The following is a 25,440-nucleotide window of genomic DNA, read 5'->3' as shown; positions in this document are numbered from 1 at the left end:
GACAGCCACAGGATTAGCATGCAGTATAGCAAGACAGGGGGTAATAAGCTCTCATGCAGCTGAAGGACACTGTGAGAGAGGTTAGATGATTTATTTGAGGAGAACTTGCTGAACTATCAGTCCTTTCCACGTGCTGTTCCCTCATGTGAAGGATTTTGCTGTCTGCAAACAAGGAGAGCTCAATGAGTGCCAAGGCGCATCATCTTGTCCTGTATGGCTGTGAGGAGCAAAAAGGGGAAGCTAAGTGGTCTGGCTGAGATGATAATCAAGATTAGTTTGGGGCCAGGTTCTCACTGAAACACCATAACTGTAAAAAGTGGAGGTGAGAGACCTACAGTTCCCTTTGAAGGGGTGCCATGTATGTGCTTGAAACTGATGAAGCATGTCCGGCGTCATACAGGTGCTACATGCAGGTCATACAGTTTGGGGGGTGGGGTGTGTCTGGTACCCATCCTAGAAAAGTAATTCAAGAGCCAGAAGACTCTAGGTGACACTGATATTTTGACTCTCCATGAATCTGGCCCCATTGGGTTCAGTTTGGTCACAGCACATAAGAAAGATGGAGATAATCTGGGAAGGGTCCAGAGCATTGTAGCAGTCAGCACAGCTACAGCAAACATCACCTGTGGGAGGAAGACAGGACAAACTGTATTTGCTTACTGTAAAGAAAAGGAGATGGAGGGGATAGTGACAATGTCCTTAGGTATCTAAAGGGTTACTGCAAATAGCAGGTGAATTCGTCTCTGTTAACCTGTGGTGAGCTGGAGAGGTAGGGAGAGGCTTAAACTGGAGTAGGGAGTATTCTTATTACACACCAAGGGGAAAAAAAACAGCCTTCATCATAGTAAGATTATGAAGCCCTGTAATGGATTGCCTGGAGAAACTCTGGAGTCTCCAGCACCGGATGTCTTTAAGAGTATGAAAGCAGCAGCTAGGAAGGACAAGGACATAGCTGATGCTACCACGGGTAACCTCCCAAGTTCTTTCCAGATAGTATGCAAGTACTACAGCAAAGAAGAGGAAAAAAATGTTTTCCAAATTGTCCCTCATTCATTCCTGTTTCCGCATGTATCACTTTTCATTCCAGCTGTATTAAAATCCACAAAATCCTTCCTCTGTTAACATATGACTGTATAGCAAAACCTGTGAGTTAGGAAAGAGCAGACCTTGTGAAAACAGACGATGTGAAAAATGTGTACTTTTATTATGACGATGAAATCCTCCTTTTTCGTAGAGTGGGTCTGATTTTGTTCATTTGCTCTTAGCAAGCAGAATTAATGGTTACTGTTCTCTATAAAATAGAGCTTCCATCACTGAACAAAAAACATTTTACAGCACTCAAGTTTTCAGCCTGTAAAGTTTAAAAGCTGTATGAGGAGTTTTACATTTTGAAACATTTACTTTTTGGTGAACTATAAGATGAGTCTTAGTGCCCAGATTTCTGAATCAATGAAAATGCTCTAAAGTCTTTGTCAGTAGTGTAGTGAAACCGAAGCCAAGACACCACTAAGCAAAAGGTAAAATCTTGGATGCAATGCCCTAGCCTTTACTGGCATTTGTGAGAACTGATGCCACTGAATATAGAGAGATTAGCAGAAAGCGAGTCCTGCCACCATGTATTACCAATAGGTACACTGAGTGAAACAGGCCCTAAATAGGTCAGTTATAGTGCAGTGTTTGCTGTATTCGCTGGGGCTTTTAGCACATACTTTTGATGAGAAGATCTTTATGACAGTAAGTGTAGATACTTATTGTTATACTGAAGGTTGAATTCCAGCTTTTGTCCTAACTCCTACCTCCTTCCCTCTCCACTACATTTTTAGCAGCTCAAAATTTTTGGAAGCAATTCTCTCTGTGATTGCAATGGTCACGTTCGCTGTTAGAACTCCTGTGGTAAAAGAATCCATGTTAGATTGAATAACCTTTTTCTTTTTTTATTTATTTTGATTTCCATTAGCTGCGATTTGAAATGCAGCTCTGGAATAGCTCAGAACTAACAAACTAGACACCCCAGAGGGATCTGAAAGAGACCTGTGAAACAAAATCAGGCCTCAGACGACAACTGGATGTGTAAGGGTCCACTCCTCACATCAGTTTTTACAGGCTCAATGTCCACAGTTGCAGCAGACATCTTGGTAAGTAATCTAAAAATGGAAGAAAAAACTCCATGGTCCAGAATGTTAAAAGCACTGATATACTGGAAGATGCTTATGTGACTGTGGATTTGAAATCTCATACTTTCTTGTCCTGGAGGGCCATGTGCCTGTGTGTGCTTTTTTGACCCTGAGGTTTGGTCCAGAGAAATGATGCCCCATTCTGATGGTGTTCATACATGCTGCAGTCCCAGATACCTCCATGTCAGGGGACTCAGGGAACAAGTTCTCTGAAGCATGATGATTAAACATGGCTTGAAATCATGATGGGGGAAGGTACACCTGTTGAGATTTGTTTTTTCAGTTGTTCTTTTATTCCTACTGGGAGCAGGTAGTATAGTCTCTGCTCACTGAGAGCAGCCCTAGCCTTCAAGCACCGTGTCTGAAGAAAAGACCCTTCAGTAGTTGCAGAGCTGGACTTTCAGCAAAGGGCAGGCATCCCCCACATGGCAGAGGTATCAGAGAGAGCCTCACAGCCAGGTCTATGCAAAACCAGGCCCCATTTAGGAAAAAATCATTCCTAGTATATGAAGTTTTCTGGTACCACACAGAGCCTGAAATATAGTCCTAACTTTCCAAGGGACAGGATCTCAGGAGCCTGAAGGAAAATAAATTGCTAGATTGGTAGCAACCATGGTCTACATCGTAACCAGCTGTTGTAAGGTGTCTTAGGAAGGGGGGTTGGGGATTGTGAAGTTTATCTAACACATAAATGTGTGTAGGAATCTATCCTAACCAAATTCCCTTCCTCAGGGCATAGCTTGCCAAGTGTACTGCCTGTCCCATCACGTGTGCAAATCTTCATCATCAAACAAGAACTTTCTCTGGCTGGAAAGCAGTGACTTGCAATGCAAAGCATGCCAGCATATGTCAGCAGTATTACTCCCTTGGCACTGCTCCTCCCTGTTAATTGCAGAGTAGAAAATGTTCTTCTTCAGGCTCTTCCTCTGACTACCCCAGTGCAAGAGCCAGAAACTGTGGGCATTTGTGTGGAGAGAATCTAGCAGCTGAAACGCATGGAAGCCTGGCTCTGGCACGAGCACTTCCAAGAGCAGCATCTGGACCCTTGGTTAGCTTCCTGACTGATCTCTGGCCTCGGACAGGAGGCCAGCCGCGGTAAGCGCACTGAACGTAATGGGGAGGGCTGGGCAGAGGCTTGGACGTTTCTTATAGTTCTAAAAATAGCGGAGCACATTGGCAGACCACATGTAACTTCAAAACTCAACTGGAAAGTGCCTCCTCCCCATGACTGTCTTGCAAGTTATTCCCTGGGTTGATTTTCTGCCTGTCCCAGAAGCAAAGCCATAGCTGCAACCTCACTTACACAAATGGGTGAATTCAGAGCTCAAACACGAGTGCATTTCTGGTGCACAATGAACAGATCTTTGTCCCTATTTACAGGGGTATCTGTATCAAAACTACTGGGATGTTTGCGAAGTCTGTCAGCAATTTGGTTGTATGGGGAGGGACAGTAGTTTTGTGTGTGCCATTTTCCTTCCTCCTCCAGTCAAAGAAACTTTATACTGGCTTTCTAAAACAACACAATAGGAAAAAAGGTTCTGTTTCGGTTACCTCTCAGCTGTGCATCTGTATGCGTATGTGTCTGTGGGGATGTGTGCACGTATTTGTGTATAGGAAAAACTTTCCTTCAGTGGTGAATGGGAGTTTAGTCTGTGCTGACTCATAGGCTACAGATGACTGCAAAGTTATTAGGTTGTTCTTTCACCCAAACAAACCCAGCTTCCTGACTGCTTGACTCATTCTTTGGTAGGTGTTCAGACTAAAACATGGTTTAATGTTGCTGCCTGTCCATTGACCTACCTAGGGATAGCTCTGTGTGGAAGGAGAAGCCAAATCTCTGAAACAAAGGGTCTAGGGCAGGTGGCAGTATGTTATTCCACCATCCCGTTCCTGCAGAGATCTTGCACATCCCAACCCACGTGTGTTCTTCACCACCACAGTGTATGAGCATCCACGCATGCAAACGTGACAAGGTGTCCACAACTTATCTGGGACCAGGGTCAGTCACCTCTCCTGCGCAGCAACACCCTGTACATACACAGATGAAAACATGCAAGTGCTTGGAAACTGTATAAATATCATCTAGCACACACTTTATACAAAAATCACCCACATCTTTGTTGATTCACCATTTCTCTTGTCATCACAGGGAAGACTAACACTTTCTGAATAATAAATACAAAGTATTTTGCAAGTGGGAAATAAATGGCATCAGATAAAACCTCTTGGTTGAACAACTGATTTCTCTTGTCCTTCTGCTGCTCGTTCTTTCCATTACTGTTTTTACCCTGTCATTATTGTCTAAAGGTGACTAGAAGAACAGAAGAATAACAAAAAACAAATGCTGTTACCCAAGATGTACACTGCATCCTGAGACTCCTCAGCACAAGTACAAACGAAGTTGATTTCCTGCCATGACAAGGTAGCAAGGAGGTGTGCCAGAGGGGGAAAATAAAGAGAACCTTGTCAAAGACAACTTCATTACCAGACACAAATGCAGGGAGTTAAAAAACTTCTTAAAAAAATGGTCAGGTGCAGGGTAGAAGGTTGAAGCCAGGACTTAAAAGCATCCCTCCAAAATGTGGCAAATAGATCCTGAATTCTGGTTATGTCTGGAGCATTGGCAAGTGACTAATTCATCTGCAGCATGGAAAGAAGACTTTTTAACACTGTCCATACATAGGACATGTCACTGCTTACAGGAAACACTGGCATACTTCAGTCACTTGGCAATTCTCATCAGGCCATGAAGGTATGTTAGTCATGCTCTTATTAACAAAGTTTTTGATGCTTCTGCTTTGCAGTAAGCAACGAAGCCTCTGTGTCTCAGAGAGACGCTCCCCCTTATAGATTTCGTGCAAAGAGCGAGACTGTAATATCTTAAATTTTATTCCAGGTTTGTCTGATAAGTGGGCGGCAATAGTTAGAGGCCAATTTGTGCTTTTCCATCATGCTGTCTAGACATATTTGCAAGCACTGCTTCGCCTTACAGAGGAAAGCGTATATCATATATTACACAATAACGGGTTATTTTTACTTGTAATGCATTAAGAGGCTGTTTTCAATCAGAAACCATTTGATATGAGGGCAAGTTCTGGACAATAAATGGAAAAAGTGGAGCATATCCTTTTTTTCTTTTTTCATACAGCAGACAATACCCATACTTTCCATATAGACAGGAAATGGCTTAGGTTTATATATGGAAATACAGTATATTTTATATGCATACACAATGTGTTGATTTATTTTAAAACTATCACTAGATAATTGGTTGAAGCTGCAAAATTGATGTACACCTATGTAAGGACTTTAATACAGCCCAGAAAACACAAATGTGGAAACTTTAAGAGAGATTCCTTCCCATCAGACTCTGAAGATGTAACACGCAAGGTGTGAGGGTCATGTGCTGGTCAGCAGTTGCTCAGAGCCACCAGGTCTGCTCTGTTCAGCATCTGTATGTCATAACTGATGGTCCCACTTGGGTCCCACAAGATCTTCTCAAAGGTGTGTCTTCTCACCTCCTCTTCATCCCCCCAGTCCTAACAGGGTACCAGTTCTTTGTTCGTACTGGCACTGCAACCAGCAGGGCTGGGTCAGGAGCCCAGTTGGTCTTAGCGCTGTGAGGGTCCCCAGTCCCATTCCCCCAGCTACCTGGCACCTCTTTTGGCTGGGGTTGTCCACCGTCCTCTTCTGTCCTGAGGTCTGGAGAAGGTGCCATGGATTTTTCAGCAGTGGGGCGTCTTCACAGCAGAGCAGTCTCCTGTGGGGCCCACATATTGTCCATGGTCACCCAATCCCTGGCGGAGAGACACATAAAATCATTTTCACGTGAGGATGACAGTTCCCAGGTGGAAGCTCAGTTTTGAGGGGTTTTTTTGTCTCCTCTGCACCTGCAGCTTCCTGAGGACACGGACGTTGGCACACTGGTGAGCTGCTCCCAGCTTGCTGGAGTCCAGGCCACACAAGCAGTTTAAGAACCTCTGCTTTATGAGTACTGTTCTGCAGTTTAGCAGAACTAAGTCACTTTTTGACTCCAGCTTCTTGCAGAAGATATTTGGATTTTTTTAAGATGATTTGCCTCTAAGCTTAGAGCTTGGGAGTTAGGAAGGCTAGGAGTTACGTGTTTAAAACTATGGTCATGTCAAATTGGATGAATTCCTGCTCATCAGACTATGATCCACAGTCAGACATTATGGTCAGATTATTTAATACAATAGCAAAAGTGAATTTGATGGACACAGTCACCAGCTGGACTGTGATCTGATAAGGCTGTCTCAGAGAAGACAAAGTGATAGGCCAGAACAAATATATTTGTTTCTTTCAGGCACTGTAAACAGACCCATGTTTACTTTATTCCAAAGAGCTTTTTTTTTCCTGTGCTACCAACATGTAGTCTTTCACTTGACTTAATATGTGTTAGATTTTGTTTGTTTTCTTGTTTTTACATATGCTAAAACACTTAATGGGATTCTTCAGTCTTGTAGTTCATTTCATGCTGATAACAAACTTCTCTAGTGTTTCTTTTTAGATTTCTCAAGCCCCACATGGCCTTCTTGCTCTTTTTAATACATTTTTTTCGCAACTGTTTTTTAATGAAGGGAGGAAGAAGCACAGTGAGAGTACTTGTCTACTTCCAATTGCAACCATTAATGGCCATGGTAGACAGATTCACAAATCCTGCTACAGATAAGAAAATAAATCTCTCTACCACGAAGCTGTGGCGTAAGGACTGAAATACTCTCTAAGCCATAAAAGTTGAACTTGGAGTGAGGAGAACTCCAGCCGTCACCTTGCATATTTCATTTGTTACAGACCATCTGTGTGCATCATCAGGGATCTCAGGAAAATATTACTCAGCTGCCTTTTATCTCTGTCTAGTCTAGCTGGAGCGTGGGTAGCACAACTCAAAGAAACAGGTTCCTAACTTCACTCTGATGGTAAAAGATGCTGGTAACCTAATAGAAGCAAATGTTTTGTATTGATTAATAATACAGGGCTGTAACCTGCTGAATCTACTGCGCATGGAGCAAAGTTTAAAAAACAAATGAGTTCCTTCCTTCCTAATAAGCTCTTTATTACTTCTTGAAGTGGAATGTGACAGTAGAAAGTAAAGCTCAGGTATCAAAAAGAAGTGGTGATGACGGGTTGAGGGGGGTCACTTGTGAAAACAGTGGAAATCAAATCAATTAGGCCTGTCAGCTGGAAAACATCATGGGGAATTAACACTTCTTTGTCTGGATTCCTGCAGCCTGAACAAAAGTGCACAAAAAATGCATTCAGGTAACAAAGAAAGCGCTGTATGAAAATTGCAGTTTAACTGAATGGAAAAAAAAAAAAAGTGTTATGTAAGACTTACATCCACTGACAAATGAAAGAAGTAAATAGGATAAAACTGTAAGAACAGCAATATGCTTTTACCCTTGAGAAGCAAAAGCATCTGCACAGCAACAACAGACAAAGGTGAAGGTACCACCTCTGTGAACTTTGGGGTTCATAAAGAGTAGAACCTGGCAGGGCGCTGTTGAAAGGGGTAAGGTTTTGCCTGGTTGCTGTGAGACTGAAATTACAGCTGGTGGCATAAATTGAAAAGGCATGCAAAAAATCCAGGGAATATATGGATCATGGGGCTACAAAGGAGGGAAACCTTGGGGGCAGAGGCATTCAGGAGCCTGTGGATCTCAACCTACTTTCTGGTTTATTTTGTTTTCTCTCACTTCAAGGTTGAGCTATACTGAACGGCCCTTCCCTGTACTGCAAAAGAGTCTTTTTTTTTTTTTTTTCATATCACGCTCCAGGAGAGCAAATATGGTGCCAGGGCAGCTACAACCACAGCTTCTATTGGATCAGTGCCTGACTGAGGAAAGCAGGAGTTCAGGATTACGGTCTCCAAGGCCTCTGCCTAAACTCATTAAAACTTGGACACCAATATTAAGTGGTGAGATGCATTGGCCCAGAACCCCTCTCCTCCCCTGGCGCTGGCAGGCAGCAGGCAGTGCCCCCCAGACCCTGCCCCGGGGGCTGCCAGAGGGGCGACCGCCCCGGGGGGAAGGCAGGGATGCTCTCCGGCATCAACCTGCACTATGCAGAGCACAGACCCGGTTACCAAAGCCAGGGGCACAAGGTCACCTGCGCATGAATTCAAGCGCCAGGCTGCCAGATAGACAGGCTGATTTCAAGGGTGCTTTGCGACACTGTCCACTGAAAGACCCGAAAGACCCAAGAAATAGTATAGGAGTAAGCAACAGGATCAAAATGTTTCAACAACTTTCACTTCTACTAAAATAGATGGGGCTAGTGAATTACTTTTTTATCTTTTAAATTTGTGTGTATCGTTACTGATCTGTAAGTGCTGTTTTTCAGTGCAAAGTGGCTGAGGCAGCACTTGAAGTCTGACTGGATTCCAGAATAACAAAAGCAGTTGTTCTTCCCTTGTTCTTGTGCTTTGTATACTGGCTATGCATACACATTCTTGGCACACACAACAGTTTTTACAGTGCACAATTTTTAATACAGTTAGAAAAAGAAACAATTTCAAATGACAGGAATAAATTAAAGGAATGGCTTGAAGGTACAATGACAAATGGCTTAGTACTTTTCCTCAGGAAAAATATTTCTTCTGACTGTCTAGTAGCCTTTGAATCACTCTGCCCAGTGTTTCAAGTGTCTTGGCCATCTCTAGCTGTAGTCTGAATTGTTTTATTTGTATAATTGTGTATAAACTTTTTTTTTGCTATATTTGGGTAAAATAATAGAAGAGAGAAGTGTTGTTTAACTTTTTCTTTATTATTCCAGGCATCAAAAACCCCAGTCACTCCTGCTTTCACATATGTTACTTCACAATGAAGTCGGGATATTAAGTCAACAAACTTACACATTTCAATGCAAGTAAAATACAAAAAAGGAAGGGCTAACTTATGGCCCTGCATAGATCAGTGGTAAGGAAGGCATGGAAAGCTATTTGGAGCTCCCCTGCTCTCCCCTGTTAACACATGCATGTTTCCTTAAGTAAGTAGGGATTACACCTTGTTGTTGGCATTGCAAAGTTTAGTAAATCTTTACATTTTCACTATGGAAGAAGTTCCTCTTACTTCTATGGGCAGCCAGCCAGTGAAAGGTGATGGGAAATACATGACATCCTGTCCTGCCTACCTTTCATCTTTCCTGTTCACAGACACATTTTGAGCCTGACATGCAGGTGTAATTAAAAACAGGTTGATGCCATGCACAGCTCAGCAGATGCACGCAAAATTAGTACCTGCTGTGAATCCAAGTGCATTGGCTTTTATGAAACAGCCAGGCATTTGCAAATTGTCTCTTGTAACTGCAATAATATCAACATAAAAACAAAGCAGATCATGTGGCTTTCACTAACATAGACTGGCTCAATGGCTAACACTTTTCTCACTAGTACTCAAAGTAATGTAATGCTAACTATTCACACTGATGTTTTTCAGAGAAGTTAATAGTATTGCACTAGTGCATTTCCCATTAAAAACAAAACCAAAACCTCTTTTCCTACATCCCCTGGGCGTGCTGCTCACCTAGGCAGCAATGCAACATTTGCACTCTCCAGCTGGCCACTGCTGTGCACCGGGGCTGGGGCTGGAAAGGGCTGGTGCGCTGGTTGTCCTCCTTTGCCACAGTCTTTAAAAGATGTCTATGAGGACGATGAACCTCTCCAGCCTACTCACTGGAGGCACATACTTGGCATGCCTAACGCAGCTGCCATGTCTTCTCTTCCCAAAGGGAGCCAAAACAGGAGAGGGAGATACGGGCAGGAGGTGCTTGCTCTGCAAGCCACCTTGCCCTGCCCTGCTGTGAGTGATGGGAGACTGTTGCCAGGAGGGGATTTTAGGTGGGGACACACGCCAGAAATGGCAGAGAGCAGAGGCTGGGGCAGTAAAATTTCATGGCAGCAGAGCTTTCAACTGCAGTATTTCACATACATGCCACGCTGGCTCCTCCCTGGCAACTGGCACCAAGAAAAACACAGTTAAAAAAAGATCCATCCCTTGTCATCCGCCTCACCAACAGCTCAGGCAGGTTTTGTTGCTTTCAACATTGGGGCAATGTTGGCTACTAAAATTCTCTCTGCTTTAGTTTAGTGATCCCAGACCATGAGTAGGAGCAGTCATTCACCTCAGATGAGTGCAGCATCATAAATCTGTTCAGCTGCACATTTTAGCTCTGTGGTGTCAGACAGGCATAATTAGAGCTCCAGAGTCCAAGTGCCACCACACTAGTCTTACAGCAGTGCAATTGCCCACGCCTTACGTGAGTCATCTGGTGGGAGAGCAGAATCAGGCCCAACATGTCTGGGCTGAAGCAATGATTTAATCAAACTGCTTCTTCCAGCTCTGACAAGTGTCTTTCTGTTCTTCATGGTGTTTAGTTTGAAGTTGGCAGTTGGAATTTTTCACACCTGTGGTTTATTTAAGCCCTTATTCTGCTGTAGCTCTCACATTTAAGACAATAAACGTGTCCTGTAGAGCTGTGAAGAACTGAGGGAGACATTTATGTGTAGGTGACGAGAATAAATGAACGATACCTGCAATGCTGCACTTGCTGTTACTTTCCAAATGCAGACAACTGCTGCCCACGACCTCCAGACTCAGAAAACTGCTGTTAAATACAGTGAGGAGCACCCAGCTGAGTCCTCAAAGTATTCAGAATCTGTGCTCTGGCTATTCATGCAAGTAAAATTTTCATACCATATATAAATATTCCCACGAATGATCATATGGGCCGATTGTGAACATCAGGAATATTTAACGAATATAAATAGGAAGCCTCAACTGGAAAAAGAAGGTAGGCAATGCAACCAGATCAGACTGTAGGAGGACAGTGTCATACTTGAAAAGTGGAGTTACAAAGTAATGCAAAATCATTTCAGACAGTAAGGAAGGTACAGTGGGTTTATCAAGAATTTAATCTACAGGTAAGCAGGAAAGGAATTTTTTTAAGCATTAGAAATTATTGAAGCTTTGTTAATCATTCATTTTCAAAAATCCTGGCTTCCTCCAGAAGTTTAAAGTTAACCAAAAATAAGCAATTGTATCTGTTTGAATTACCTTGCTTCAGACACAGCAGAGCTTCCACTGTCAGGAGCAGCAAGAGCCTGACATCTTCAACTTCTATTCTCAGCTGTAACAATTCAAACCAATTATTCAAAAAAATAACTAAAAAAAAAAAAGGAAAAAGAAAGCAACATATCATTTATTATCTCTTTATAGCATCTTCTTTTAGGCTATTTCATTCAGAACAGCTGTGGTTCCTACCACTTTCTGTCAGTGTCCCACTCATCTCACTTGCACTATCAAGATAAATGCTTTTTAGATGCGTGTGGCCGGACCTTGCATTTAAAAAGGCTTTAATCTCCATGACCAGAGATACCATGAATAATTGAAATACCAGAGAATAAATAGTTTCACTAACCATGTTTTGCCTTAAATAATCAGGGCATCTGGTAGAGCCCCATACATTTAATTAATTTGCTATTTGTTTGCTCCATCCCATAATTAACTATTTAATTTCATTTCCCTCGGGATTTGCTCACTAATTAATTATCCCTTTCTAATTCATCGATCAGCTGCTTGTGCCTCATCTTGCTTTCCTAGCCACCATGTTTACCTTCTACTCTGTTGTATCATCCCTCTTGCCTTGTCAGTATCTTCCCGATTTTCGCTCCATTTTCTCTCCTTTCCCTGCTGTTGCACACGCACCTGCCTCAGCCGTGGGCCAGCCCAGCCTCTGGCAGGGCACTGCAGCCGCCCCCAGACACAGCGCACACGGCCGGGCACCGCACTTGGGTGTTGGAGAGAGTGGGGACCCTGCTAATGGGTCAAAAGCTACTTGAGGTGGGACGGTCGCTGGAGACAGTACTGTTCCTGGTTACATAGCTCATTTCCAGTTATCAAGGCAAACGTAGCTGGGCTGGGAGACATGATTTAGGGCAAATGCAGCTTGCAATTGTTGAAATGGGAAGGATTATTAAATCTTAGGGGCTTGCTGTCCCTAAGACGGAAACTGCTCACTGGCCGACATCTTAAACCTACTATTAACATTTTGTGGCATCCTGCAGGGTGCCGAAAACAAGTTTTATATGCACAATATAGCCAGAAAATTAGATCCTATGGGTACACCCAAATATTTGCAGTCTTAAATAAATAATTCACAGAATACAGATTTTTTCCTCTTTGCTGAGAACTGGTGTTCTCCTTGTCCAATCTGACCTCACTTAATTCTTCAAGAAGTCTTTAGAGCTACTTCCACTAAGCATTTTGGATGTCTTTTTTCTCACGAGCTGCTTTTGTGAACTTGCACTGTCTGCTGCAGCCCGTTCAGTCAGCAAGGTTTAAGAGTGCAATGATGACTCTGAATTCAATCTTCTAATGTTAGAGTTTCATTATCTAAGTATAGCCGATACGTTTTATTTCTGTGAAAGCTTGTTTGTATTTCTGTCTGCTCCACTCTCTTCTGGTTTAGATTTCTTGTCTGAATGCTGTCCAGAATCCGGTGCTTACACTACCATTCACCATATCGCTTTTTGCTAATTGCTCCCATATTTGGGGGAGTCACATGTGCCAGATTGCTGAGTTGTGACTGCACTTTCAGGCAGCTACTAGCACCTCCCCAAAGAGGCAAGTAAAACTCCAAACAGTGCAGGGGAAGGAAAATTGCCTGTGAGAGGTTCTGGGGATCATCCAGCATTCCTTCAAAAATTTTTTTTGTGTGTATATTTGACCTTTCTAAAAGAAGGAATATTTTTACTGTTAAATTTTTGTCTTTCTGTCAGCAGACTGAAAGGCATGTTCACTTTGGCTGCTGGCACAACAACGGTGTGATACTGATGTTGGTTCAGTGAAGGACTGAAGTAGGCTTCTCATCTCGTGCACGTAAGGAACACCAATGACTTCGGTAGGACTGTGTATGCCTTTGGAGATAAGTACGTAACCACATGTCTTGATGAATTAAGTGATTTTCCTTGAGTTTGCTCCTACAGGTTGATTTCACTCTTGGTAAGGGGGCTTAGGCAACTAGATGACAGAAGCTCTGAAACACAGAGCAAAGCAAGGCCTAGTTACTGCTAAAATCTAGTCCTAATTATGGACCCTGCTTGCGCAAAACGTTGACAGAGTAGAACTTTTTGTTCCTAAAATCAAATAAAAGGAACAAAATCCCTTTAAATCAATATTCTAAGTAACAACAGGTGAACGTAACTGGATTAAGGCAGATGAGATTTCTGGAAACATAAAGAATCTCCTGGGACTGAAAGAGCATCATTAAAAGTAGTAAGAACAGTGTTTTCAAAATTAGTTCAAACCACTGGGTCCTAGAAGAATTAATTTGGCTTATACATAACAGAGGAACTGGTGGGAAGAATGAGGGGAAAAAAGCTTTCTGCCCTGTGTTTATGAGAATCACAGAATAACTCCACGTTCTGTCCTGCATGTCCTCAGTAGTCTAGGGAAAGCATTTCTGAGCCCTAGAGAACCCAGGCTGGGTCACGCTTCTCTTCACCCTCCAGAGGAGCGTCCTGTGGCTATGGAGTGAGCCTAGACACCAAAAATTGAGATGTTCATCTGCCTTAAATGTCCACTGAAAGCATCTCCATATGAAGCTTCACTCAGGTTACCCCTGGATGTGTTTTTGGACATGTGTTCCATTTGAAAACCAGAAGGCTGCAAAATGCTTTTGGGTCTTCGGAGAGGGGGAAGGGAAGAAAGGGATGGAGTATGCAGCTTTTCCAGCATCAGGATCCTTGAACCAATCCTGCAGCAGGGTTGAGTATCTCTATCTTGAGAGCTCATTTTTATGCTGCATTGTATTTACCCAGGCACCTTCTTACACACAGGGAGCAGCTCAGGCCTGGCAGCAACCACATCGAAGACAAATTATTCGGTGCTGGGTAAAGAGCACAATAAAACCCCAACAGCTCTTGGTTCTCTAGTTCGCACCTTGGCAAAGTCAGTGTATCTGTTCACCCTGGAGGTGGAACCAGCAATAGAAAATCTTTCCATAAAGATGAAGAAAGCTTTCAGGAAAAAAGGGAATGGATGTTTTTCAGCCAGACTATTCCACTTCTCTATTTTGAAAACCAGTAAGAGGGAGGACAGCATGAGGCCTCGGCGACTGACGGGAGAGGCGAGGCGCTTCAGAGGTCGGGCAATCTTGTGGCAGCAGAAATGCCCCCGCTTGCCGGACACCAGCCCATGGGTGAAATCCCCAAAAGGGAGGCCAGGCCAGAGCGAAGAAGCATGGGTGACCAGTCACCCCAGCAAGGCTGTCCTGCCCCAGGCTGTCCACAGCTCCATGACCTGAGCGCAGCCCTGGGGCTGTGGCGGGGAGTCAGTTATCCCCAGGGTCCACGCATCACTCTTGAAGGGCTAGGAATAATGTCTTTTGCAGATTCAGTTCAAGTTTGCCAAGTGCTTGAGATGCTTCTTTTTCTCCAGGACTGGTTTGCCGGTGACACACGATCAAGAGGATCAGGAGTGCACGAGCACCTGTGCTCCAAAACGTGGGGTCCGCTGTGCGTCCGCCGGGAGCCGCCGCAACCAGTCCCGCTCACCTCCGCTGACGCTGGCCCTGTGGAGGAAATGTCAAGGAGCGAGGAACAAGCGTGGATTTGTCTGGTTCAGTGGCTTTGAGACAGCACCTGGCAGCGTAGCGTGGAGACAGACACGAGCCTTCAAAAAAAGTTGGCTCTGGCCCACAGCGAGAGCCGAGCCCAAGAGGGTTAGGGTTAGGTTGGTGGGTAGCTTCCTGAACTGGCGTTTCTGGTGTAAGGGGAAACCTGGCTGAATGGTTCTGTTTTAAATCACTTAAAGGTGGGTTTGCTGGGGGAAATGATTCCAGGGAGGGTTGTCACCAGCCGCTTTCTGGGGGCAGGCGGGTCAGGCAGGCAGAGGGTGATGCCGCACGCCCTGCCTCCCAGGTTTCTGACGGATTTCTTCCCTGCCTCTCTGCCCCGACGCTTCCCTGTCCCCCGACCATCGGTCCTGTGTCCGGCTCGCTTTCCCTCGCCTCTCCCTGCCGATTTCTTCCTCTTTTGCTACTTTGTACCAGCAAATCAAGGCAGGTGAGTTTCTGAACTTTTCGGGAGAAAATGGCCACTGGCACTGCTCCAGGGCCCTCCCTCACCTCTGGCTGCACTCGATCCCCGTCAGGTCTCTGGGGGTGGTGGGGAGGGGAGCAGCCAAGCGAAACACTTCAAGCTGTGAGAGACACATTCTCTGTTTACGTTGCAGGCCAAGCCTCCTGGATTTGGACCAGAACGGCCACTTTGGTGGAGGCAGATGTATCTGCGGAGAGAAGGAAAGTAGTGCGTATCCTGGCCACCCGGTTTTCCCGGGGAAAACAACAATGCGAGGTAACGCTCTTTCTGCTGCAGGCTGCACGCTGTCCCGCTTGACCGGAGCAACAGCTGGGAAAGCTGGCATCGTCCTGTAAACAGGGAGCAGCGCTGGGGTGCGGAAAGTCACCTCCGTGCAAATGCCACGCTGCTTCAGATTTTCTTTTTTGGGGGGCAGATTGCTCAGAAGGAAGTAGCAAGGCAAGCCCGGTGTCATGTGGAATAGCTGAAATTCCTCAAGTTCCTTTTTGCCAGGATTTCAAGCTGTGAAAGACACATGATCTCCACCGCTCGAGCCTATAACTGAGGATTTTCCCCAACAAAAATGAATAGGTAGCTGTATGATTTTATTTTAATTTTTTTCTACATCTGCCAAAAGCCATAGTAGATTCTGACTTAAATCATTATTAAGCCCTGCATTTGGAAACAGTAACCTCAGGTGAGGTTTATCAAAAGGAATATATTACTCCTTACTCTCAGGAACTGATCTGGCCTACGATCGCTTTTAGAGAAAAACACAACTAATTCAAATTCTGGCTTTTTTTCTGCTATTCGCATTGTCACAGCACCCCTTGAAACTAGGGGTTGAGGTCCAGTGGCCTCATACCCCTTATTTCTGTATTTGGTCTCAGCCAGGGGCCAGTAACAAGATGTATCTATAAGTCTTGTACGTCTGTAGCAGGAGCTGCTGTCCATTTTCATGTGGGTAGGTAATGAAGTTTAAATACTGAACAGCTCCGCGCTGAGACTTGCTGATTCATCAGAAGTAGACGAAATGGGGAAAGGAGAAGCTGTGCTCCTTGCTACCTCAGTGATTTGCTAATTGTCCAGCCCAGTCCATCAGAGGGCACCTAGTTAACTCAAGAGGCATTGCCATTTTGGGAACGAAGAGGGCTGTCAATAAGCTGTGGAAAGGGGTGTTGAAACTGCCTCTTAAATAAAGTTAGAGATCAACAGCCTTTGGGGAGGGGGTAAGAAGATTTGAGTTTGAAAAAAAAAAACCCTGTAGGAGGCACCAAAGGAACACGGTGTAAATAATGGTTAGCATTTTTTGCCAAGAAGGCCCTATGACTTTGATCTCCTTGAGAGAAAACTAAGTGTAATTTGCTTTGATTTTTCTGTCACCTATGGCTTTGTAAACCTTTGCAATTCTTGTTATCTATTCCAGATTTTTTTTCAAAAAAATGTCTTTACTGAACTTAAGACTAGAGTTAATCTACAGATAATTTCCAGATAATTAGCTAACAAAGGCATTTCACATAGAAATCCTTCTCACTGTGTGTCCGGACCACCCATACAAAAGAGCCTAGACCTCTGAAGTTTCTCTGCAGTATCGGAGATTTCCACTTTGTCTGCCTTTGCTTTCCAGGCGAGCTTGAGAGCTGACAGTGCAGGAACAAGAGGGGAAGAAGTATTTCCTGGTGAACCCGTGCTAACCCAGAAAGACTGCAGGGCAATAAGGAATATGGTTATATCTACAGAAAGTTTGCTACCGAGCAACTGTTTTATAGGAGCCTATAGGAAAGATGGGGACAATCTTTTTAGTAGAGACAGCAGTGACAGGACGAGGGGTAATGTTTTTAAACTAAAACAGGGTAGGTTTAGGCTAGATATAAGGAAGAAATTCTTTACAATGAGGGTTATGAAACACTGGAACGGATTGCCCAGAGAGGTAATGGAGGCCCCATCCCTGGAAACATTCAAGGCCAGGTTGGACAGGGCTCTGAGCAACCTGATCTAGTTAGTGGTGTCCCTGCTCGCTGCAGGGGGTTTGGACTAGATGACCTCTAGGGGTCCCTTCCAACACAAAACTTTCTATGATTCTATGATTCTATGATTTCACTTGGAGCCAAGATTTTACCCATTGTCTGTCAATCTCTTGTCTGGCTTGTGGGCTGAGTGCTTTTGGAGCATGTTTGCCCAGCATGAATGACCAAGTCAGCAATATGCTGCTGCCACCTCAACCATGGCAGCTGCCTGGGAGTGCAAGCTGAGCTACTTGCCCTTGTGAAAATAGGACAGGTAAAAGCAAAAGGTACTATGATGCTAACACAGCTTATTTCAATTTTACCCATAACTTTGAATGCAGCCAATTACTGCTAGTGAAAAGTAACTTTGTCACCTCCGTTTGACTTATTTTTTTCTTCTAATGCAGATATCTACTGCTTTGTGACATTGCCTTAATTTTGGAGATGAGAAAGGAGAACAGAGAAGGAATGTCACTTGTCCCTGATGATACAGCCATTGTCAGACCCATGAGGGGGGCTCTGAAATGCTTTGCTCTTAGTCTTGTTCTCGTTCCTCTGGGTTACAAAGACGTGACAGATACAGTACATGTTCTGTTCTTACACTCTGCATAGCAAAATCAGACAATTAGGAAGATTCTTTGAACATGAAATGTGAAGACTGAATAATCCAGACGTGTACTTTCTGCTGTTTTCTTTATTTCTTCACGAAAAAAGTGTTTATTTAAACTCTGAGATAAATCCTGTCTATCTACCACCAGGTTAAATCTGATTCGATTTCCTCAAATCTTCTCTGTAAAGGCTTTTTTTCTCATCTTGTATTACACTGGATAACAGTAGAATTACCATCACATAATGTTAGTCTAAAAATACATGTACCATTATTATTATTAAATAGAGATAAGTGTGCATTGCCAAGTAAAAAGAAAGCTGCAAAATATAATGTCGTGTACAAGGGTTTTTTTTCATGATCTTCCAGAACATGAAGGATAGACATGGGCTGCCAGATATTCAGTTCTGATGGATAAATGCAACCGTGGTTTCCATAGCTATGCAAGGTTTTCTATAGCACCCATCACCATGGTATTTAAACATCCATTGCTGCTGCTGCACACTTTAGTCTATCGGGTACTGAAGAGAATTAACTGAAATAAATAACTAGAAAGTACTTGACCCTGGCCATCCATAGCGTGGAGTGACTTCAGCCAGGTTCACTCTTCAAAAGAGATTGTTAGTTTGTCTTTTCACAACTCCCCAGTTGTGAAGCTTCTTGTTTTGCTGATACCTTACAGTAGGAGCATCTCTTGTGCTGTGGTTCCGTGTCTCAGCCGGTGCCTCTTCCCCAGGCCTGGGCACACAGCTGTTCAGGACATGACCACTGGGCATGGTGGAGACCACAAACAAGATAATCGGCTGTGCACCAAGCCAGGCTGCTCCATTCGATCTCACTGGCTTCTTCAGGACTTGTGGATCCCAAGATCCTGTCCATTTCTTTTGCTATATGCTAGACAAGTTTTCTGGCAGAGAGTGGTCACAAGAAGACACTTTTTCCTCTGAGAGGACGATCATTCTGCTTAAAGGGAGGCAAACCTCACTAACTTCAGATGCGTTGGAGCAATGCAATGCCAATGACGTATTTGTAAATTGATTAAAGAAAGTATCAAAGCTCAGACAGAGACATCATGCAAAGCCACTGGAAATGCACACATACAGTTTTGCCCCTGTACTCGGCACTGGTGAGGACGTACCTTGAACACTGTGTTCACTTTGGGGCCCCTCACTACAAGAAGGACATTGAGGTACCGAAGCGTATCCAGAGAAGGGCAACGAGGCTGGTGAGGGATCTGGAGAACAAGTCTTATGATGAGCGGCTGAGGGAACTGGGGCTGTTTAGTCTGGAGAAGAGGAGGCTGATGAGGGGACCTTATTGCTCTCTGCAACTACCTGAAAGGAGGTTGTACTGAGGCAGGTGCAGGTCTCTTCTAAATAACTAGTGATAGGATGAGAGGCGATGGCCTCAAGTTGTGTCAGGGGAGGTTTAGATTGGATATGAGGAAAAACCTCTTTACTGAAAGAGTGGTCCAGCATTGGAATAGGCTGCCCAGAGAAGTGGTGGAGTCACCATCCCTGGAGGTGCTCAAAAAATGTGTAGATATGGCAGCTCAGGACATGGTTTAACAGGCGTGGTGGTGTTGGGTTGACGGTTGGACTTGATGATCTTAGAGGTCTTTTCCAACCTTAACAATTCTATGTTTCTATGATACTATGATTGTGTCTGACATCAGTTTTAGAGGCTTTTCTTTCCCAGTGTTTCTAATTCAAGACCTCTTACACAACTGTCAGGTTTTCATCCTCTCTGCAGTATGGTAAGTCTAGGTCTTGGGAACTCTATTTTCACTATGCGGTTGAGATTCCTCTTTGGAGAGTTATCCAGATTTTTATTTTATCCAGAAGATTTCCTTTATCTTTAATCAGATTTTAGGTCTTCCTTTTAGCAGACCATTGTTTGTCCCCTCCATTTTAACAACTCAAGTATTTCTTGGGGATGGTCTGATGAAGTTTTTATTGGCTCAAATATGAAATAACTGGTGTGCTAGCTCATCCTTGGCTCTACTCTGTGATGATGCAGATGCTCGCTGTAATTGGAAAGCAGTATCTGAAGTCGGAGCAAAATACTCCTTTAATGCAATCCGTACGTTGTGTAAGAACATGTACATTGACAACCCTACTTTATGCATACATACAAAGAGACTCATGGGTGTAAGCTTATAACTCAGCTTCGCCTGAGACCAGGCACAAGAGTAACTAATAATTTTGAGGTAGTAACAGGGCCTGAAGTAACCTGGCCCATAGGTCTTCCTCTGAGAGAGATTTAATACACCTCTGCATGAAGATGCCAGGATCAGGTCTTGGAAGGCATACAGCCATGTCTGTACGTCACTGTCCTTGTACAGTGTTGGAACAGAGGTAAGAAGCCCTTCCTCAGGTCACAATTTTGCAGATGCTTTCAGACTACACTGACCAGCACTGCCACTGATGAAGCAGTCCCACCGTACCCCAGCACCTCTTCCTTCCCCCAGGCTCTCCTTTTGCTTGAGCTGGCACAAACCTTCGCACCAAAGCGGTTTGGAGAAGTGACAAAGTCAAAACTAACTCACACAGACACTTCATTGTAAACCTGCCCAGTGCCCTGCTCCAGTTCATGGCACACCTCTTGTGCTTGAGGAAGGATATGGCGTTAGGCAAAAAACTCATGGCTGGGACTGGAAAACATCACTTCTGACAGGAGCCCTGTCTAATTCCTGGTTTAAGGGAATCGTGAAATCGTGGCATTAAGGAAGGGTTAACTAGATTGTGAGTGTTGAAGCAAGAAGCGTACTGACCCCACTAACTGCTGAGCCAGCTCAGATGATTCATCATTAAACTGTTGTGTGAATCCATCTTACTGTGGATCTGTCACATAACCTGTCTCGAGTCCCAGTGCTCCAGTCTTTTCATCCACAGCTTGCAAATTAGCTGCAGGACTTCAGGGGGTGGTTCCTGAACCAGCCCTTTCGGAAGGACATCCATTTTACTGGGGGGAAATTACAGCAGGCATTTGTAGTACTATTTTTTTTAGCTGACCTATTTCCTCTAGTTTTCTCAGCACATTGTCACTGGTGAAATAAAGCCTCATTAGGAGAGCTGGCCCCTCTTCCTGATTGCAATGTTCAATTTTGTATTCATGGGTTCCCGTACTGTTTTCTGCGGTTCCAAAAAAAATCTGGCTGAATGTAGGGCAGGGAAGGCAAACCTGAAATGCTCCCTCTTAGTCTGCACTAACAAATATTGTAAAAATCTGATTCTAAAACTTCCTGTAAACTCAGATGTTTTGAGACTCCGCAGTTGAGTGGGTGGACGTCCTGCAAAGGCAGCAATTATGGTACAATAAATCAGTCAACATGTCTTGTGTAATTAGCATGAGTCTTTATTATAGGAATATCTACAGAGCTGACAGATGAGGCCAAGAAAGCCACCCTTCTCCACACACACATGCACGCACGAGTGAGCAGACATGATGGCTAGAGGGATGCCCCAAAATAGCACCCCAAGGTCCAGCTCAAGGCACAGTCCCTTTGCTTTCACTGACCTCCCACCACAAGGCTGGAGATGGCAGATTTTGTGGGACAAATGGGAAAGGGACCCAAGAAACTCATTCTCTTCCTCACCTTCTACCTGCCTCACCCAGGGCTGGAGACCGAAAGGCTGCACCAGCCATGGGCAACATCTGAGCTCCTCCTGTGCTGCTTCAGCACTTGCACAAAGAGCTGTTGGTTGCGGCAACGTCCTCTCCACGCATGTACGTAGTCCTCAAATCCCTTGGTCTGCTAATGGGAGGGGGCAGACTCCCTATCCACCACGTGAAATCTCACTTGAAGCTTGAAAAGAAAATGAGTGGGAGAGAGAAAGAGACAGTATTACAAACTGGCATTTAAATTTGTCAATTAAATCTGCAAAGATTCACTACCTTGGATTTTTGCTGTATCACTCCCTAGCTATGTTCTTTCAATACCTCTGTCCTGCTTCCTTCTGCAGGATTTGCAACAGCCTCCTGTACGCATGCTGCCAAAAAGAGCACCACAGATAATTGTCTGGTTTTTATTAGCTTTCCAAAAACACATGGAGCTGGGCTCCTTCACTTCAGCCCCCTAAAATTTTAATAGGGTGTCTATTGTAAAGCTAACTTTTTCATTCATTTGCTCATACAGGGAATATTTCCTTTGAACAGCAGGCATGTTATGCTAGAAAAATCCCTTTGGGAAAATATGAAGCTTTGAGAAATGTTCTGTCCTCCCTCAAAGAGGTCCCTCCTGAACACAGACAACTTCTACTGCTATTTAACTATCAATAAAACCCCCCTGCTGTACCAGTATCTGCTGGAGTACTAAGCTCTGCAGCAATCCATAAGTTCCAGTGAAACGTAAGCAATTAACCTGATTTTAATGTTACACAGGTATGTTACCAACAGTCATCTGTAATTCTTTAACATTCTTCTCAGTGTAAATCACCTCGGAGGCAGGGCAGCCCTTTTTCTAAGGAATTTCAACAAATGCTGAGTTAAAAGCCAAGGAGCAGAGAAATAACTTTTACAGGGAAAATACACTTGAAGATTTATCATTAAAAAAAAAAAAAAAGGAAGGAAGATAACAAGGCAAAAGCCTTCATTTCAATTTAATTCAAAGTGTACGAAGGCTTGGTAGTATGGGTGCTGAAGAGAAAGACTCCAAAGAAAATCCTTATGGGATAGATTTAAACTAACTGAATTGCTTAAGATTGCACGTGAGTAACTAAATATTTCTACAGATCTGAAGTTTGAAGCACATTTTTACATTTGAACCCAAAGGTTTCATTTGCTTGGAGACCACATAGGTGCATCAGATGCAAGTGGGTGCTGGGTGAGAGGAGAGGACAAAAGCTTCTCTTTCATTTACTTTCCAATTCCAAAATTCAGGCTTCTGCATTTAGGATCAAGACCCGAAAAGCATTCTGCTCCATCTTTGAGCTCTCCCATGTACGATGTCACCAACACACGTGTTTGCAACAGCAGCACATTAACTCCCACTGTACGCACGGTTCCTCTCCCATTGAAGCTATCCCTGAGGACCTCTCTTGCAACAGGAACAGAGTAGGCCAAGCTCTATTTTCAATGTCACCCTGGCAACCACCTTCCCCTCCATCTGGATGTCACATCAAAGAGATGCTCCTGCCACCTCTCAGGTTTAACAGGAGCCTTGCAGCTGCTGAGGAGGTCTCACAGCCCTGGCCCTGGAGACGGGAGAATATCTTTCCCCACACCTCCCTTTTGAAATTGTTGAGTATTTAGCTTTTGCACAGAGAAAACCAAGAAAACATGGCATAGTTATATTTTAAAAAATCAGAAATCAGTAGGATTTTTTGTGATTCTGAGTTTATCTCTGGGTACTGGGATTCCTGAGGTTAACAATAATGCCCACAGTTTAGCCCAGAAATTTGAATTTGTATTTCTGTAGCTTGTAAATGAAGAAGACTTTCCATGTATTTTGTTGGAGAGCCTATGAGGAGGCTGTGTTGTCTAGCCAGCAGAAATATCCAGGGCAGAGGGAAGGGAATTTAACCATCCCCCCTCCCCTCCCCAAGGGAGCAGTGCCTGCTGGCCCCCCTTTCCCCAGCCAGCCCCCTCCACTTCTGCACCTCCAGCCTGAGGCAGCCTACCCACACCATGCCCCAGCGCTGAGCACTCTCAGCCCTCACTTCTCAGGTATACGTGGCAGCAGCAGCAATAACATCTCTGCAGGCAGGTGGAAAGAGAGGGATTTCCTCTGGCATTTTATTTCATATTTAATTTATTCCACTTTATTTTTATGTTACTGATACTTCAGAAGTCTCAATCTCAGAGTATCCCTTGCTTATAGAGTCACTCAAGCTGGAACTTCACATAAGGTCATTCAAAATACCAGCAGTAATCCTGGGTCAATCAAAATCAGAAACAAGATCTTCACTCATAATTTATTTCCAAGGCCAGAGATGCACAGTGCGGAGATGCAGAGGACAACATACGGCCTCTTCCTCAGGCAGATATGACAACTGTCTATTGTGCACGCCTTAAAGCGCTTTTCACCCAAGCTCCTCACAGTGTTTTGACCAGGTTAAGTATTACAATGCCCGTTTTAAAAACAGGGAACCCATGGCCCATGGGGCTTCCTACAGTCACACAAACTGTCTAAGATACACTCAAGACTGCAAGAAAATACTCTATGACTTCAGTTTTGGCTTTTCCTTCCACTGGCTGTTCTTTATTGCATACCAGAAAGAAAAAAATAGAAAAAAAAAAAAGATGAAAAATGGGACCAGAACTTCAGGAAAGCAGTTATTCTTCCAGAACATCAATGAAATGCTCCCATAGTTCATCACTGGGTCCACAGCTTCCCATCTGCCACTACTGGCAGATGAAACCAGTAACTATTAGAAACTTTAAGAAACTAAGCAGTGCCAGCGGTGAGAAAGCAGCGTGTATGATTCTTGCTGCCTCTTTAGGATGGTGACAGGAGAGGAAAGTTCTTCTTTTTTGATCCCCTGTGATCTGTGCCCAAGTTGCCAGTGCCTGGGAAAGGAAAACCGATACCCAGCTTCCACACATCCACCACCGTTGCTCCAAGTCTCTGAAGCTGCTTTTGCCCGCACTGAGACACGCAGAAGCGGGCCATAAGCAAGGCAGGTGGAAGGACGATGTCTCAGATGCCCAAATGTAACTGGGAGGTGCTCCAGCTGGTGATGACTGGTGCTAATGGTGAGCAGGTGAGGGAGCCTGTGCTGTGAAGTGCTGCTCCTGTGTCCCTTGTCAGGGGCAGCACTTTAGGCCACCAGAATAAGTAAGCTGTGTTATAGGTGGATCTAGTGGCCTGATCTACACCCGAGCTTTCCATGATCATGAAGGAGTCTCATCTCCCACTCAGTCATGGAGTTTGAATGTGAGTGGGCACAGGATATACAAGTGCCATTCTAGACCAAAATTTACCCTCTGTCTCATTTATGGCAAAAAAAAAAAGACAAAATTCCCTTTTAGAGAATTAATTCACAGACAGATTATTACAAACCACAAAAGAAGCCAACAGAATTTGGGTGGAAGAGAAGATAAAAAGGCAGATTTCTCTTAATATTATTGAAAAAAAGAAATTGTGTGTTCAAAATGACATTTAAGATGCATGGCAAAAAAAAAAAACCCAAATCAACCTCCGCTGTAAGCTCATCAATACAGTTGCTCCAGATTAACGCTGATATAACTGAAATCTGCATCCCACCCACATAAGAAATCTGTAATTAGCAGGTGGGAGATCACACACGGTTCTGTGAAAAATTTATATAGATTTAAAAAGGAAAAAAACCCACCAGAAATGGAACAGAGCTAGTTTATTTCCCATTCTGGGTTTGTTCCCAATAGTACTTATGTGAAGTTGTGGGTTTTTCCTCTCATACAGGTGGATTTTGGTCATGTGAAGCAGCACGACTTGCCCTGGAGTGCACTGCGAAATGGCCGCGGCCGCCTGCTGCAAGCTGCTGGTCTGCAGGTGGCTGCTGCTCCCCGAGAACACGGCAGCGGGGGCAAAAGCGAGCCACAGTAAGGTGTGCCACGTCTTCATGTGGCTTCAGT

At 44.1% G+C, this 25,440-nt stretch overlaps 1 long non-coding RNA gene across 1 annotated transcript in view; it reads right to left on the bottom strand.

Annotated features, from left to right (window-relative positions):
- Positions 1-21,392: 21,392 nt before the first annotated feature.
- LOC142364153 (uncharacterized) overlaps positions 21,393-25,440 on the bottom strand; it is a 32,466-nt gene continuing 28,418 nt past the window's right edge. Inside the window, exon 3 of the long non-coding RNA XR_012766205.1 lies at positions 21,393-21,691. This is a non-coding gene — a long non-coding RNA (uncharacterized LOC142364153). The remainder of the gene's footprint in view (positions 21,692-25,440) is intronic.

The sequence above is a fragment of the Opisthocomus hoazin genome, chromosome 1, assembly GCF_030867145.1.
Source record: "Opisthocomus hoazin isolate bOpiHoa1 chromosome 1, bOpiHoa1.hap1, whole genome shotgun sequence".
NCBI lineage: Eukaryota > Metazoa > Chordata > Aves > Opisthocomiformes > Opisthocomidae > Opisthocomus > Opisthocomus hoazin.
This window is presented reverse-complemented; position numbering and strand designations above follow the sequence as displayed.